The sequence below is a fragment of the Apium graveolens genome, chromosome 7 (assembly GCF_009905375.1).
Source record: "Apium graveolens cultivar Ventura chromosome 7, ASM990537v1, whole genome shotgun sequence".
Taxonomy (NCBI): Eukaryota; Viridiplantae; Streptophyta; class Magnoliopsida; order Apiales; family Apiaceae; genus Apium; species Apium graveolens.
The window spans coordinates 130,774,112-130,789,868 of NC_133653.1; positions in this window are offsets into that span (position 1 = coordinate 130,774,112).

A 15,757-nucleotide genomic window follows, 5' to 3' on the forward strand; every position below is an offset into this window, starting at 1 on the left:
TTATCTTAATTTCCAGGAATTTTTCCCCTATTTTCGTGATTTTTCCCTAATTTTCTGGATTTTTCCTAATTTTCTGGGATTTTCCCTAATTTTCTGGGATTTTTCCCTAATTTTCTGGGATTTTCCCTAATTTTCTGGGATTTTCCCCTAATTTTCTGGGATTTTCCCTAATTTTCTGGGATTTTTCCCTAATTTTCTGGGATTTTTCCCTAATTTTCTGAAATTTTCCCTATTTTTCAAATTTCCAGCCCTTTTTCGACCAGGATCCTAGTCGAAATTTCGACCTGGATCCTAGTCGAAAATAGGGGTCAGCCTTGCCATCCTGGTCGAAGGATTTCGACTAGGATCCACGACCTGGAATTCGACCAGGATCCTAGTCGAAATTTCGACCTGGATCTAGGACCTGGAATTCGACCAGGATCCTAGTTGAAAATTCGACCTGGATCTAGGTCGAAAATTCCACTTTTTTTAGCTTCTCGTCATGAGCCTATCGATTAGGATTTCGACTAGGATTCTAGTCGATATTTCGACTTGAATCCTGTTCGAAAATTCTTTGGTTTTCTTGCTTCCTGGTCGAAGGATTTTGACTAGGATCCACGACCTGGAATTCGACCAGGATCCTAGTCGAACTTCGACCTGGGTTTTTAATCCCCATTTTTTGAAAGATGATTGGTTTATTCGACCTCATTCCTGGTCGAAGCTTCGACCTCAATTCAGTCCCGTTATTCCAGCTATTTTCGGGTGTCTGCTCGAAAGATTTCGGGCAGGATTCACGACCTGGATTTCGACCTGGATTCTGGTCTTTTTTACCCGTTATTTTCGGGTGTCTGCTCGAAAGATTTCGGGCAGGATTCACGACCTGGATTTCGACCTGGTTCCTGGTCTTCCACTAGCCTTCTTTATTTAGCTTTAATTTAGGGTATTGTATTTTCCAAATCCTAATTGGATTTGGGCCTGGCCTTTTTTGTTGGGCCTTATTAAATTTTACCGAGCCTCTATTATTGGGCTTTTCCAAATCTTATTGGGCCTCTTTTATTGGGCCTTTTCAAATCTTATTGGGCCTCTTTTATTGGGCCTTTTCAAATCTTATTGGGCCTCTTTTATTGATCTGGGCTTAATACACCCTGTTTAGAATGCTCTAGAATTCCTAGGAATATTCTGGAATATTCTTTTTTCTGGGCTTTTTCTTATGGGCTTTTGTTCTCAATGGGCTTTTCATCCCTTCAACTTCCTTTTCCTCTTATATAAAGGAATGAGGAAAAGCTATTACTCCTCACTTTCTCATTTCTTAGTTTTCTTCTTTATCTTCCTGCTAAGATTCTCAGAGGAATAACAGCAAGTCGGAGCTCAAAGCCTTTTTCAGGAGCGCTTCTTCAGGTAAGATTCCTCCCTTTGCTTTTCGTGTCTATTTTTTCCATTGTGTGCCATTTTAAGATAGCCTATTTACGTGCCCCTTACTTTTTTCAGATGGCTGACAAAAGAATGACTCGCTTGGCCAAGATGAACGTGGCTAGAAAGTCCAACGATTTTCCTATTCGATCGAGGTATACTTCTTTAATCGACATGATCAACACTCGAGGGGACGAGTATCCGTCTGATGCGCATCTGGACGCGCACGATCATATTAGTGCTTTATGGGATCCCAAAGAGCTGGAAAAGTTGAGCAGCTGCTTCAAAATCAAGGAGCCTTTTAAGCTGGTTCTTGCGGGTCCGGCCGACAGGGCCTGTCAGTGGAAGAAGGACGCGCTATGCGTCTATAGGGATACTCTAAGGGCAGGTATTAGACTCCCTTTTCATCCATTCATTCCTTTGCTACTGGCTGATGTGGGCATCAGCCCTTGCCAACTTCCCCCTAATTCCTAGAGGTTGATTCTGTGCTATTTGTCGCAATGCGCCAAGCACAACGTCCCCACATCTGTTGCTGTCTTCAGGAAGATTTTTCAGTTCAAAAACAGCCCCGATAAAAGTCCGGGTTGGGTTTCTATCAACCAGCGCCCCACTATCCCCCATATCGTGAATGGGAAGTCCATCCCTGACAACAACTTGGGGTGGAAAAAAGATTTTTTGTTTGTTATTTGGGAAGGTGGAGATTGGGGCTCCCTGTTTCGATCATCCTTTGGGCTGGCCGTGGACGGGAGCCCAAATGACATAACTTTGTCTGAGGAGGAGGCTAGAGGTTTCAACCTCCTTACACAAGACAACGGTACTTCCCATTCTTGGGACCTTATCTGGGAGACCGTCCTGGTAGAACACGGCCTTTCGCCCGTTAATAAGAAAAGTAAGTTCCCTTTCTTACCTCCTTTATTTCCTGTACTTTTATTTCATTGGTTTTCAACTGACTTTGTTTGTTGCAGTGCCTGAGAAGATTGAGGAGGCTACTAAGCCTAAGGACCTGGAGACAACCAGGATGAAGAGGGCTGGGAAGGTCTTTAAAGACCCTTGACTTGGTGATCGCTTCCCTGAGTTCCTCCTTCAGGCAATGGAGCCAAGCGAGGAAGGCCCCATCCAAGTTTTGCGCACCAAGCAGAGGCCAGGGGCCTATTTTCAACCTGCCTGGGGGATCCGGGGCAAGGACTCAATCGTGGGCAGCACGGCGCTGTCCAAGGAATGGTCTAAGCATTCCATCTCCCCGGTGGACTATCAAGATTTTGTCCTTCAACAGGACTTAGAGGGGAATGAGCTATTTGGAGCCCAGGCTCTGGCGACGGTACGTCCTTTCCTTATGCCCTTCGTACTTATCTTTCCATGTTTCTTTTCTGAACTTTTGCTGTTTCTCTTGCAGGCTAACGCCCATTTCCAGGGGGCAATTCACCAAGCTAAAGCTTGGAAGGTTGGCCTGGAAGATGCCAACAAGAAGTTGGAAGAGGCCAACCAAAAAATAGAGGCCCTTGAAGCTCAACTGGCCTCTTCCACTTCTGACCTGGAGACGGCCCGGGCCGAAAATGTCATTCTGAAGGCGCAGAAGGACAAAGCCTTTGATGGCTGGATGGACACCCAAGAATTCAAGGACTTGATGGTGGAGCATGATGCCCTTCTTCACCCAGTTAGCTATAAAGAGGGCTGGGATGCTGCTGTGGAGGCCATCCAGGATGAGTTTCCAGAGGTCCTTGAGCAGTCTCCCTTTCCTTGCCCTGTGCGGGTTCCAGAGCTTGGAGGGGTTACTGAGAAGCTTGCTGTTATGATCAAGGATGGAGAGGAGGAAGATTCTTCCGAAGAGGAGTTTGAGCCTGTCGCTAAGAAGACCAGGGTGGAAGAGCCTCCAAAAGTAACACCTCAACAGCCAGCATCTCCTGCAGAGGGAACTTCTACAGGGACTTCGGAGGGGACAACCGAGACGTCCGAAGGAACGACCGAGACTTCCGAGGAGACTTCGGATAGTGGTTCTGAGGAATCTCAGCCTTCCAAGGCCTAACTTTTTGTATATCTTCTTTTTAAACTTTATTCATATCTAAACTTGTCACCCTTCGGGGTTATATTTCACATGTTACTTTTCTTCTTTCTGTTTTAACTTTACAATCTTAATACGCATTTGAACTTTAAACATCCTTAGATAGAAATAATTTCAAACTCTTTAATATGAAGTCTGGTTTTCCAAAACCTTACACAGCATGGGTTCGACCCTAATCAACAATAACTAGACAGTGTAAACTCTACTGGAATATAAAATCCTACGCAAGCAAAGCTTCAAGGTGCTTTTAAACTTACTTGTCACAATGACAAGTGAGAATCGTACTTCGCCTATCTTACACGTAGTAAACCTTCAGGTTTTGTGCGTGCCAGGTCCTCAGGACTTCAAAACCTTCCATAGTTTCCAGCTTGTAGGTTCCTCTACCCTGAACGCTCTTGACTTTGTACGGCCCTTCCCAATTCGGGGCAAGCTTTCCTTTCTGTCCGACACCAGAAGCCTCTATTTTTCTCAAGACTAGATCACCTTGTTTGAAAAATCTTTCTTTAACCCTTAGGTTGTAATAGAATGAAGCCTTTTTCTGATATTCTACTATCTTTGCATGTGCCTCATCTCGCACTTCATCAATTAGATCCAGGGCTAACCTCTGCCCTTCCTCATTTTCTACAGCATTGAAAGCCTGAATCCTTGGAGAGGAATATGATATCTCCACGGGAACTACTGCTTCTGCCCCATATGCCAACATGAAAGGAGTTGCTCCTGTCGTGACTCTACAGGTAGTCCTATAGGCCCATAATATGGGAAGTATCTTATCCACTCAATTATTTCTTGACTTCTCGATCCTCTTCTTTAGTCCATCCAGGATTATCCGATTTGCTACCTCTGCTTGCCCATTGGCTTGCGGGTGAGCCACAAAGGTGAATCGTAACTCAATTTCATTTTCTTCACAATACTTCTTGAATTCCTCATTGTTGAATTGTGCTCCATTGTCAGTGACGAAGATACGGGGAATTCCATATCGGCACATAATGTTTTCCCACAGGAATCGTGCAACCTGCTTAGTTATGATTTTGGCCAAGGGTTTGGCTTCGATCCACTTGGTGAAATAATCAATGGCTACAATCAGAAATTTCCTTTGTGCCGTGGCCATAGGAAAAGGCCCTAGAATATCCATCCCCCACATGGCAAAGGGAATAGGCGAGTTGATAGAGGTCAGCATCTCGGGGGGTTGTCTAACAACTGGTGCATGCTTCTGACAGCGATCACACTTCTTCACATATTCTTTGGCATCAGCCATCATTTCTGGCCAATAGAAGCCTAAACGGGTTATCTTATGAGCCAAGGCCCTGCCCCCCAAGTGTTGCCCATAAATACTTTCACGCACTTCCTCAAGAGCCAAGCGTGCCTCGTCGGGCCTGAGACACCTCAAGTAAGGAACCACGGAAGATCTCTTATACAGAATTCCATCTATCAAGGAGTACCTTAGTGCTCGAATAGTTAACTTCCGTGCCTCAGTTGCATCACTTGGCAACCAACCGGTCTGAATGTGAGCCTTGATGGGATCAATCCATGACGTCCCCAAGCCTATGGGAGCCACAAGCTTAACATCTATGCTTCGTGTCTTCAAAACACGGAAGTACACACTTCCTGAACTTTCTTCAATCTCAGATGAAGCAAACTTTGATAGCGCATCTGCTTTAGCATTTTCTTCCCTTGGAATGTGTTCAACATGGCATTCATTAAATTGGGTCATCACAGCCCTTACTAGGCGAACATACTTAGCCATCGTATCATCCCTTGCCTCAAATTCTCCCTTTACCTGGGATATGATCAGCTTCGAGTCTCCACGGACCTTTAAGTTTTTGACTCTAAGTGTCCCAGCTAGACCAAGGCCAGCAATCAGGGCTTCATACTCTGCCTCATTGTTTGTGGTTGGGAAGTCTAGCTTCATAGCATACTCAATTAAGAATCCATCAGGGCTTTGCAAAACCAACCCTGCTCCACTGGAATTTGTTTTTGATGCTCCATCAAAATAGAGAACCCAATATTCTTTCTCCTTGTCCCCATTGTCGACTCCCTTGTCTTGAGGTATGGTATCTTCCTGCCCCCCGACTTCTTGGTTGGGTATGGTACATTCCACCACGAAGTCAGCTAGTGTCTCGGCTTTTATGGCCGTACGTGGCTTATACTTGAGATCGAACTCTCCCAACTCTATTGCCCACTTAATCAGTCTCCCACTTGCCTTGGGACTATGAATGATATTTCTCAGTGGCTGATTTGTTAGCACTTCAATCTGGTGAGCTTGAAAATAAGGACGCAGCTTTCTTGAAGCCATTACCAAGGCTAAAGCGAATTTCTCAATAGTTGAATAATTCAACTCTGCACCATGCAAGATTTTGCTGACATAGTATACGGGTTTCTGGACTTTCAGTTCCTCCTTAACCAACACCGCGCTCAAGGCGCTCTCTGAAACAACCAAGTACAAGAATAAAACTTCACTCCGAACTGGCTTGGCCAACAACGGGGCCTGGCCCATATACTTCTTTAACTCTTCAAATGCCTTCTGATTTTCCTCACTCCATACAAAGTCTTTAATGTTCTTTAATGACTTGAAGAATGACAAGCACTTGTCTCCTGACTTGGAGATGAATCGTCCTAGCACCGCAACCCTTCCTGTGAGCTTCTGAACATCCTTGACAGTTTTTGGTGGTTCCATATCCAGGATTGCCTTTATTTTATCGGGGTTGGCCTCAATTCCCCTCTTTGAGACCATCAATCCCAAGAATTTTCCAGATCCTACTCCGAAAGCACACTTCGTTGGATTCAACATCATCTTGTGGTACCTTAGGACCTCAAAAGCTTCCCTCAAATGGGTTATATGATCAGTCTTTACTAGACTCTTGACTAGCATGTCATCAACATAGACTTCCACAGTCTTCCCAATAAGATCCTTAAAAATTTTATTCACCAACCTCTGATAGGTGGCTCCTGCATTCTTGAGACCAAACGCCATAACAAGATAACAATAAACACCAAAGTCAATGATAAATGATACCTTTGGAATGTCATCCTTATGCATTTTGATCTGATTGTATCCGCTAAATCCATCCATGAAACTCAGCATCTCATGTCCAGCAGTGGCATCAATCAAAGTATCAATTCTAGGCAGCGGGAAACAGTCTTTGGGGCATGCATCATTCAGATCAATGAAGTCTATACACATCCCCCACTTTCCATTAGCCTTCTTCACCATTACAGGGTTTGCTAACCACTCTGGAAATTGAATCTCCTCAATGAAACCAGCCTCTAAGAGCTTTTCTACTTCCTGTTTTATAGCCTCTTGTCTTTCCGGGGCAAAATTTCTTTTCTTTTGTTTCACTGTCTTCCGGCTTGGATCCACGTTTAGCTTGTGAGTAATTAACTCCGGGTCTATGCCTGGCATATCAGCTGCTGACCATGCAAACACATCACTATTTTCTTGCAAAAATTTCACTAACTTCCCTCTAAGAGGCTCCTCTAATGTGGCTCCAATGAAAGTCATCCTCTCAGGATTCTCGGGGTCTAAAGGAACCGAAACCAATTCTTCTGCTGGCCTTCCTCTATTCTCATCATTTTCTCAAACATCCATATCTTCAATAGGAAGAACCTGCCCCCCGACTCCATCTGCCCTCAAAGAGGCCACATAACAGCTTCTAGCCATTTTTTGATCTCCTCTCTCTTCTCCAATCCCGTTTCGGGTGGGAAACTTCATGACTGAATGGTAGGAAGAGGGGACTGCCTTGAAGGCATGTATCCTTGTTCTCCCCATGATAGCATTATAAGTTGAACTAGCCTTTACCACCACGAAATCCAGCATCTGCGTTGCTTGCCTTGGTTCCGTACCTATGGTGGTTGGCAATTTGATTATCCCTTCCACAGGACATTCTACTCCAGCAAATCCATATATCGGCATGTCGGTTGGTGTCAACTGGGAGTCGTTATACCCCATTCTTAGAAAGGTGTCGTGGAGCAAGATATCCACAGAAGCACCATTATCCACAAGGACCCTCTTAACCGGGCTATTTCCTATTATCGGTGTTATGACCAGCGGGTCGTCATGGGGAAACTTCACACCCTCTAGGTCGGAATCATCAAAAGCCAATGTTACTTCTGTCCTGGCCCTCTTCGGGGCTTCTCCAACAATATGCATAACCTCCCTAGTATATGCCTTTCTGGAATTTTTGGACAATCCAGCAGCAGTTGGACCTCCAAAGATCGTGTTTATCACTGGCCCTCGAGGGCGTCGCGGTCCTCCAAAAATTGCATTTATAACCGGCCCTCTAGGTTGGGGATTCCGCCCCTGATCGTCTTGGTCCCTCCTACGATCTTCAAAGTTCTTCCTTCCATTATTATTTCTGTCCCCTCCATCTCTAGTATACTTGTTCAATCTTCCTTTTCGAATCAAAAACTCAATTTCATCTTTCAATTGCCTACACTCATCGGTGTCATGGCCAACATCTTTGTGAAACCTGCAATACTTGCCCTTATCTAGCTTGGCGGGATCAGCTTTCAAGGGCTTAGGCCAGCGAATATCTCTGTCTTTCTCAATCTCCATCAAAATCTAACTTCTGGGAGCATTCAGCTTAGCGTATTCAGTGAACTTTTGCCCAGGTCCTCCCTTCTTGGGGGTTGAATCAGGGTTTTGTTCGGTTCTAGGATATTTGTCCTTTGCAATATATTCTAAATCAGCTTTCCGCTTCTTGCCTCCAGTGGGCTCATTACTTACTACGGTCTTCCTCATACTTTCTTCAACCTTGATATACTTCCCTGCCCTCTCTTGGAGCTGCAACATGCTCTCAGGGGGTCGTTTGGCCAAAGACATCTTAAAAAACTCATCCCTAGTTCCTTGTTGCAGTGCTATCATGGCTACCTTATCATCAAGGTCTGGGACTTTTAAAGCCTCCTTTGTAAAACGATTCAGGTAATCTCTCAAGGATTCCTTAGCTCCCTGCACAAGACTCATAAGAGATGCTGAACTTTTCTCATGGACTCTTCCACTGATGAATTGCTTAATAAAAGCCTGACTTAATTCTTTGAACGATCCAATAGAATTTGGGGGCAGGCGACTGTACCATCTTTGAGCCATACCCGACAGGGTTTGAGGGAAGGCCCGACACTTTATAGCATCATTCACGGGTTGCAGCAGCAGTGCACTAGAGAATGTCCTAACATGATTAGCGGGGTCTCCCGTGCCATCATAGGCTTTGATAGTGGGCATCTTGAATTTCCTTGAGATATGGGCATTCATTATCTCTTCTGTGAAGGGTGGAGTTGGATCATCAGGATCTCCAAGGGGAAGGAGATTGCTTGGATCAGTTCTTGGGACAGCAGTCCTTCTTCTTACCGGACCATCCAGGTCTATGACAGGAGGAGGATTTCTCCCCTAGGAGGTATCTGGGGTCTGGTGGCCTGGTGAGCCTCCAAATCACGCCTCAGCCTTTGGATTTCAGCCTCATGAGCCCTGATCCTTTCCTGCACTTCTTGGGGATTCGCCCCTGGGGTGCTTTGGGGGCGTTGCCTTCCATCGGCCATTGGCTCTTTTCCAGGACGCCTCCTTCTCGGGGCCACTTCATCATCCGAAGATTCGGAGTCTCTCTCAGTGTAAGGACCAGAAAATTCCCGATCCTCAGGAATAGGACCCAAACCTCGTATATAGGGGGGTGACTGCCCTCGTGCTTCGCCTCGCCCAGCATATCTGCTTCCTCCAACCTCAGGGCGAAGGGGCATCCCATAAGGGGGGTTAGTAGTAACAACAGTTGAATATTCATACCCGACGGGTCGAGAATTCACAGGTATATGTACTTGTTGAACTTGAGGATTCGTACCTTGAATAGTCGGGGGAGTTGTCCCTTATGGCTGAGGATGAGTTGCCCCTGTCTGGGCTTCCCCCTGAGTAGATGCATAAGTTGAATGGGGAGGAACCTCCACGGTTGATGAAATCACCTGGGTTGTCTCTAATGGTGTTCCTTCCTCTAGAGCTCCAATTGTTCTCCGTGTTCTCACCATGGTTGTTGTTGCGTTTTCCCACAGACGGCGCCAAATGTTATGGATAAAAAACTAAGGTTATTATTTGCTGTATTTATTACTAAGATTCGGGAGCTCAAGGCCTTTAATGGCTGCTCTAGTGTTTCGTGGCTCGATCTGCCTTTACGAGATGCCTACGTATCTCTGTGAATTAGAGAATCAAGCCAAAAAACGTAGTTCTGATCTGTGGGGTGAGGCCCCTTATATAGATGTTGGGAGTCCTTGAATTGGACTTGGTATAGGAGACTTGGTGGGCAAGTCTCATAATTAGAATGGACTTTGGAGTCCTAGATAGTAGGAAACTGATTCCTTATCCTTTTAGGTCCCCTTGAGGCTAATCTCTAAGGATTTATATCCTTATCGGAACTCTTCTCAACATCTGATTTTTCCCTTATTAATTAATTACGAAATTAATTAATAATCAGGGCTTTTGGGCCTTTTTTATTCCATCAGGCCTGATCTGGTCCATCAGGCTTAACCTTTCTGGTCTGAGTATCATATATCTTTTTATTGGGCCTAGCAGCCCACAGCTTGTACAATTAATGCAGTATTTAATTATACAATCATAATTTATTTATCCCTATCAATCATCTGCAGTAAATTTTATTAAAGGACGTCGTGTTTCTAAATTGTTTTGATAATCATACAATAAATGATTTACCAAGTATTTCTGTTTTGGATAAAATGTGAGATACAGTTTTAATTCAACTTCTGATTGATGTTGATACTTAGGTTGTTGTTAAATATCGAAACTGGTATTAATATAGATGATTGATGTTTACTTCAGAATGAGATGTTGTGAGCATCAAAGTTCATATTGATATCTAAATTGATATGACATCAAAATGAGTATTAATGTCAAGAGTTCAGTTTTGAATGAGCTATGAGAATGAAGAACATAAATAGGAAAGGAAGTGGAATCAAAAGGATGATAAAGAAACTTTATAAGATGCCAGGATATAGGTAAGATATGGGGAATATGAAGGACAGAAGTAAGGTGAAAAAATTAGGAAACATTTGCAAATTGAGATAGGGAATGCATACCAGGAGTACGATCAAGTACCGAGGGCTAAAAGAAAATATCTAGTTACCAGACGTCAAGAGAAAATGGGGGAAAACAGGTAAATAAATGTTATACCTACCCAAGAATTAAGGCGGGACATCAAAGGCTAGATAGATACATTTCGCTAGGAGACGTCGTAGTGAAATCAATTGAGAACTAAAAGTGAGAAAATCGTTAATTACATCATTATCGATAGGTTATCCAAACCTAATCATTCTCTTTTATTAATAATTAGTTTGTCTAATAAGTGGGTTAGTTGCTATTTGAAGAAGTAGTGGTACGTCATCAGATCCAGAAATTGATTGTAAATTGTTATTCCCTAACAATATAACAAGAATTACAGAGGGGGGGGTTGAATGTATTTCTAGCTACTTTTTCAAGATTTTAAAACAGTTCTAACTCGACAAATATATAAATGTTTGATTTGCAGATTGCGGAATGAAGTAGTTATATAAATCAAAACACAAAGTAATAAAAATACAAGCTTTTAAAACTTTCTGGTGGATTTGAAAGGATCCACCAGATATATATATATCGAATGAGAACTCTGTGAAATTTGAATAGCTCACAGCTGCTTACAAGTAGAACAAACAAACAACAGAGAAATTCTTGACAAGTACAACCTTTTCTATCTCTCTTTTTAAATGTGTTTGCTTAGTTGAATGTTCTACTAGCTACACTTGGTTTATATATCACCAAGTGTACATGACAATAAGAGAAGATAATAAAACAAAACATATCTAGTATAACTCCATATTGCTTCACTACTCTATTCCAGCAACTTTGAATATCTTCATAGTAGCATGGAAATGGTAAAGCTTCTTTGTTCTCAAATTCCTGCTTAACAGGCTGCCACATTTATTTTGCAAACACCCAACACATGTGACTGTATTGTCACTATCAACAGATATTTAAATTTGATCATCCGTCGGGTACATGCTTGTCATCCGTCGGGTAGCTTTGTTGATCATCCGTCAGGTAGCTTTGTTGATCATCCGTCAGGTAGCTATTTGATACTTGACTCCATTTCACTTATACAGAATTACAAGACATCTTATATTTACATTTAATCAACCTATTCTGCATATCCACTAGTAGACAACATGACTCATATGCTCCTACAGAATCTACACAAAGTTTTTTGCAGAAATGTGCTACAGATCTTATTTTTACATAAGCTACTCACCCGGTGGATGTCAAATCATCATCCATCGGGACTATAATAAATCATTCATCGGGACTATAATTGGTCATCCGTCGAGTGCTACAAAATACACTGAGTTAAATCTACTAAGGTGTTTTGTTTAATTTATCATTAAGTTCACAATATATTCCTAACAATCTCCCCCAATTTATGTCTACTGGAATTGTAGCCATAAACTAAGAGAAACTTGATGATAACAAAACATCCTAAAGATATAAAATAAAAATAGTAGATGAAACTGATAGTGCTACATTATTTACTGAAAATTGAACAAAGCAAAGTATACAAAGAAGTTGCTCACAATCATTATCAAGGTGCTCCTCTAGTCTGAGCAGATAAGTCTATTTTCTTGATTATCTGGATTTCTTTCCAAGCCTCCTGTTGTTCTCTTCTATCTGATTTTGGAGTTGTCTGTGGAACTCAAGTTCATGAGCTTCTGAGAGATCTAGCATTTCTTGCATTTCCAATAGAGTCTCATTGCTAGAGATACTCAACTGGTCCTCCAATCTGAAGAATATTCTTACTCCCTTTTCATCCCTGAATTCCAGCAGCCAATAAGGCCTCAAATGCACTCTCTTTTCTGTGAAGGAAATTGACAGAGTTTTTGGTAGTGCAACTTTAGCTTTATTACTCCTCAGCTCTTCAATCTTCTTTAGAACTAATCTCCTTGCAGTCACATTGTATCCAAAGTTTTTTCTGAAAGATGAGTAAATCTTTATTAGAAAAGATTGGCTTTCTAGAAGAATCCTGTGAAGTGGCCATATTATCTCTCTTCCTCCTTTATATTTGAACACCATCCTTTCAGGAAGATGTGTGTGAGCATCAATTCCTCTTACTTCTTCCAATTCATCTAAGTAGAGGTTTATATCAGAGAACTCCTTGATGTCACAGATGTATAACGAATCTCCCTGGTTAACTGTAGATTAAGATTTGGTTAGGGTCTTGGATCTGAGAGTCACAGGCTTCACTTTCTTGCTTGCTCTAGTCTTTGTCTTCTTTGGAATAAAGAAGAGATTAATAACTACACCAATACGGATTTTATTAGACAATCAAAGAGATTTTATCATCTGCAATAAAGTTTATTAAAGGACGTCGTGTTTCTAAATTGTTTTGATAATCATACAATAAATGATTTACCAAGTATTTCTGTTTTGGATAAAATGTGAGATACAGTTTTAATTCAAATTATGATTGATGTTGATACTTAGGTTGTTGTTATATATAGAAAGTGGTATTAATATAGATGATTGATGTTTACTTCAGAATGGGATGTTGTGAGCATCAAAGTTCGTATTGATATCTAAATTGATATGACATCAAAATGAGTATTAATGTCAAGAGTTCGGTTTTGAATGAGCTATGAGAATGAAGAACAGAAATAGGAAAGGAAGTAGAATCAAAAGGATGATAAAGAAAGTTTATAAGATGCCAAGATATAGGTAATATATGGGTAATATGAAAGATAGAAGTAAGGTGAAAAATTTAGGAAACATTTGCAAATTGAGATAGGGAATGCATCCCAGGAGTACGATCAAGTAGCGAGGGCTAAAAGAAAATATCTAGTGACCAGACGTGAAAAGAAAATAGGGGAAAACACATAAATAAATGTTATACCTACCCAAGAATTAAGGCGGGACATCAAAGGCTAGATGGATACATTTCTCCAGGAGACGTCGTAGTGAAATCAATTGAGAACTAAAGGTGAGGAAAGCGTTAATTGCATCATTATCGATAGGTTATCCAATCCTAATCATTCTCTTTTATTAATAAACAGTTTTTCTAATAAGTGGGTTAGTTGCTATTTGAAGAAGTAGTGGTACGTCATCAAATCCAGAAATTGATTGTAAATTGTTATTCCCTAACAATACAACAAGAATTACAGAAGGGGGGTTGAATGTAATTCTAGCTACTTTTTCAAGATTTTAAAAAAGTTCTAACTCGACAAATATATAAGTGTTTAATTTGCAGATTGCGGAATGAAGTAGTTATATAAATTAAAACATAAAGTAATAAAAACCCAAGCTTTTAAAACTTTCTGGTGGATTTGAAAGTATCCACCAGATATACATATATATATATATATATATATCAAATGAGAACTCTGTGAAGCTTGAATTGCTCCCAGCTGCTTACAAGTAGAACAAACAAACTACAGGGAAATTCTTGACAAGTACAACCTTTTCTATCTCTCTTTTTAAATGTGTTTGCTTAGTTGAATGTTCTACTAGCTACACTTGGTTTATATATCGCCAAGTTTACATGACAATAAGACAAGATAATAAAACAAAACATATCTAGTCTAACTCCATGCTGCTTCACTACTCTATTCCAGCAGCTTTGAATATCTTTAAAATAACATGGAAATGGTAATGCTTCTTTGTTCTCAAATTCCTGCTTAACAGGCTGCCACATTTATTTTGCAAATACCCAATCCAAATGACTGTATTGTCACTTTCAACAGATATTTGAATTTGATCATCCGTCGGGTACATGCTTGTCATCCGTCGGGTAGCTTTGTTGATCATCCGTCAGGTAGCTTTGTTAATCATCCGTCAGGTAGCTATTTGAGACTTGACTTCATTGCACTTATACAGAATTACAAGACATCTTATATTTACAATTAATCAACCTATTCTGCATATCCACTAGTAGACAACATGACTCGTATGCTCCTACAGAATCTACACAAAGTTTTTTGCAGAAATGTGATATAGATCTTATTTTTACATAAGCTACTCACCCGGTGGATGTCAAATCGTCATCCGTCGAGACTATAATAAATCATCCATCGGGACTATATCTGAACATCCGTCAAGTGCTACAAAATACACTAAGTTAAATCTACTAAGGTGTTTTGTTTAATTTATCATTAAGTTCACAACATATTCCTAACAATCTCCCCCAATTTATGTCTACTGGAATTGTAGCCATAAATTAAGAGAAACTTGATGATACCAAAACATCCTAAAGATATAGAATAAAAATAGTAGATGAAACTGATAAGTGCTACATTATTTACTGAAAACTGAACAAAGCAAAGTATACAAAGAAGTTGCTCACAATCATTATCAAGGTACTCCTCTAGTCTGAGCAGATAAATCTATTTTCTTGATTATCTGGATTTCTTTCCAAGCCTCCTGTTGTTCTCTTCTATCTGATTTTGGAGTTGTCTGTGGAACTCAAGTTCATCAGCTTCTGAGAGATCTAGCATTTATTGCATTTCTAATAGAGTCTCATTACTAGAGATACTCAATTGGTCCTCCAATCGGAAGAATCTTCTTACTCCCTTTTCATCCCTGAATTCCAGCAGCCAATAAGGCCTCAAATGCACTCTCTTTCTTGTGAAGGAAATTGAAAGAGTTTTTGGTAGTGCATCTTTAGCTTTATCACTCCTCAGCTCCTCAATCTTCTTTAGAACTAATCTCCTTGCAGTCACATTGTATTCAAAGTTTTTTTTGAAAGATGAGTAGATCTTTATTAGAATAGATTGGCTTTCTAGAAGAATCCTGTGAAGTGGCCATATTATCTTTTTTCCTCCCTTATATATAAACACCAGCCTTGATGTGTGTGAGCATCAATTCCTCGTAGTTCTTCCAATTCATCTAAGTAGAGGTTTATATCAGAGAACTCCTTGATATCACAGATGTATAACGAATCTCCCTTGACTGTAGATTAAGATTTGGTTAGGGTCTTGGATCTGAGAGTCACAGGCTTCACTTTCTTGCTTGCTCTGGTCTTTGTCTTATTTGGCTTGTTGAAGATTGGAAAATTTAGTTCAGGAATTGGCAAACTATCCCAGTCTACTGGCTCATCCTTTGGAATTATGGGCTCACCATGAATATTCCTTGTTGGATCCACCACCTTGAATTCTTCAAATACCATTGAGGGTTTTGATGTCTGAGTTGAAGGTTTAGACTTTTTGGGAATGTAGTCTTCCATTTCCTCATCACTAAAGTCCAATTTTCTTTTGGAATGAAGCTTATCTCTGAACTTTCTTTTCTGTTATGGTTCATCTTGCATT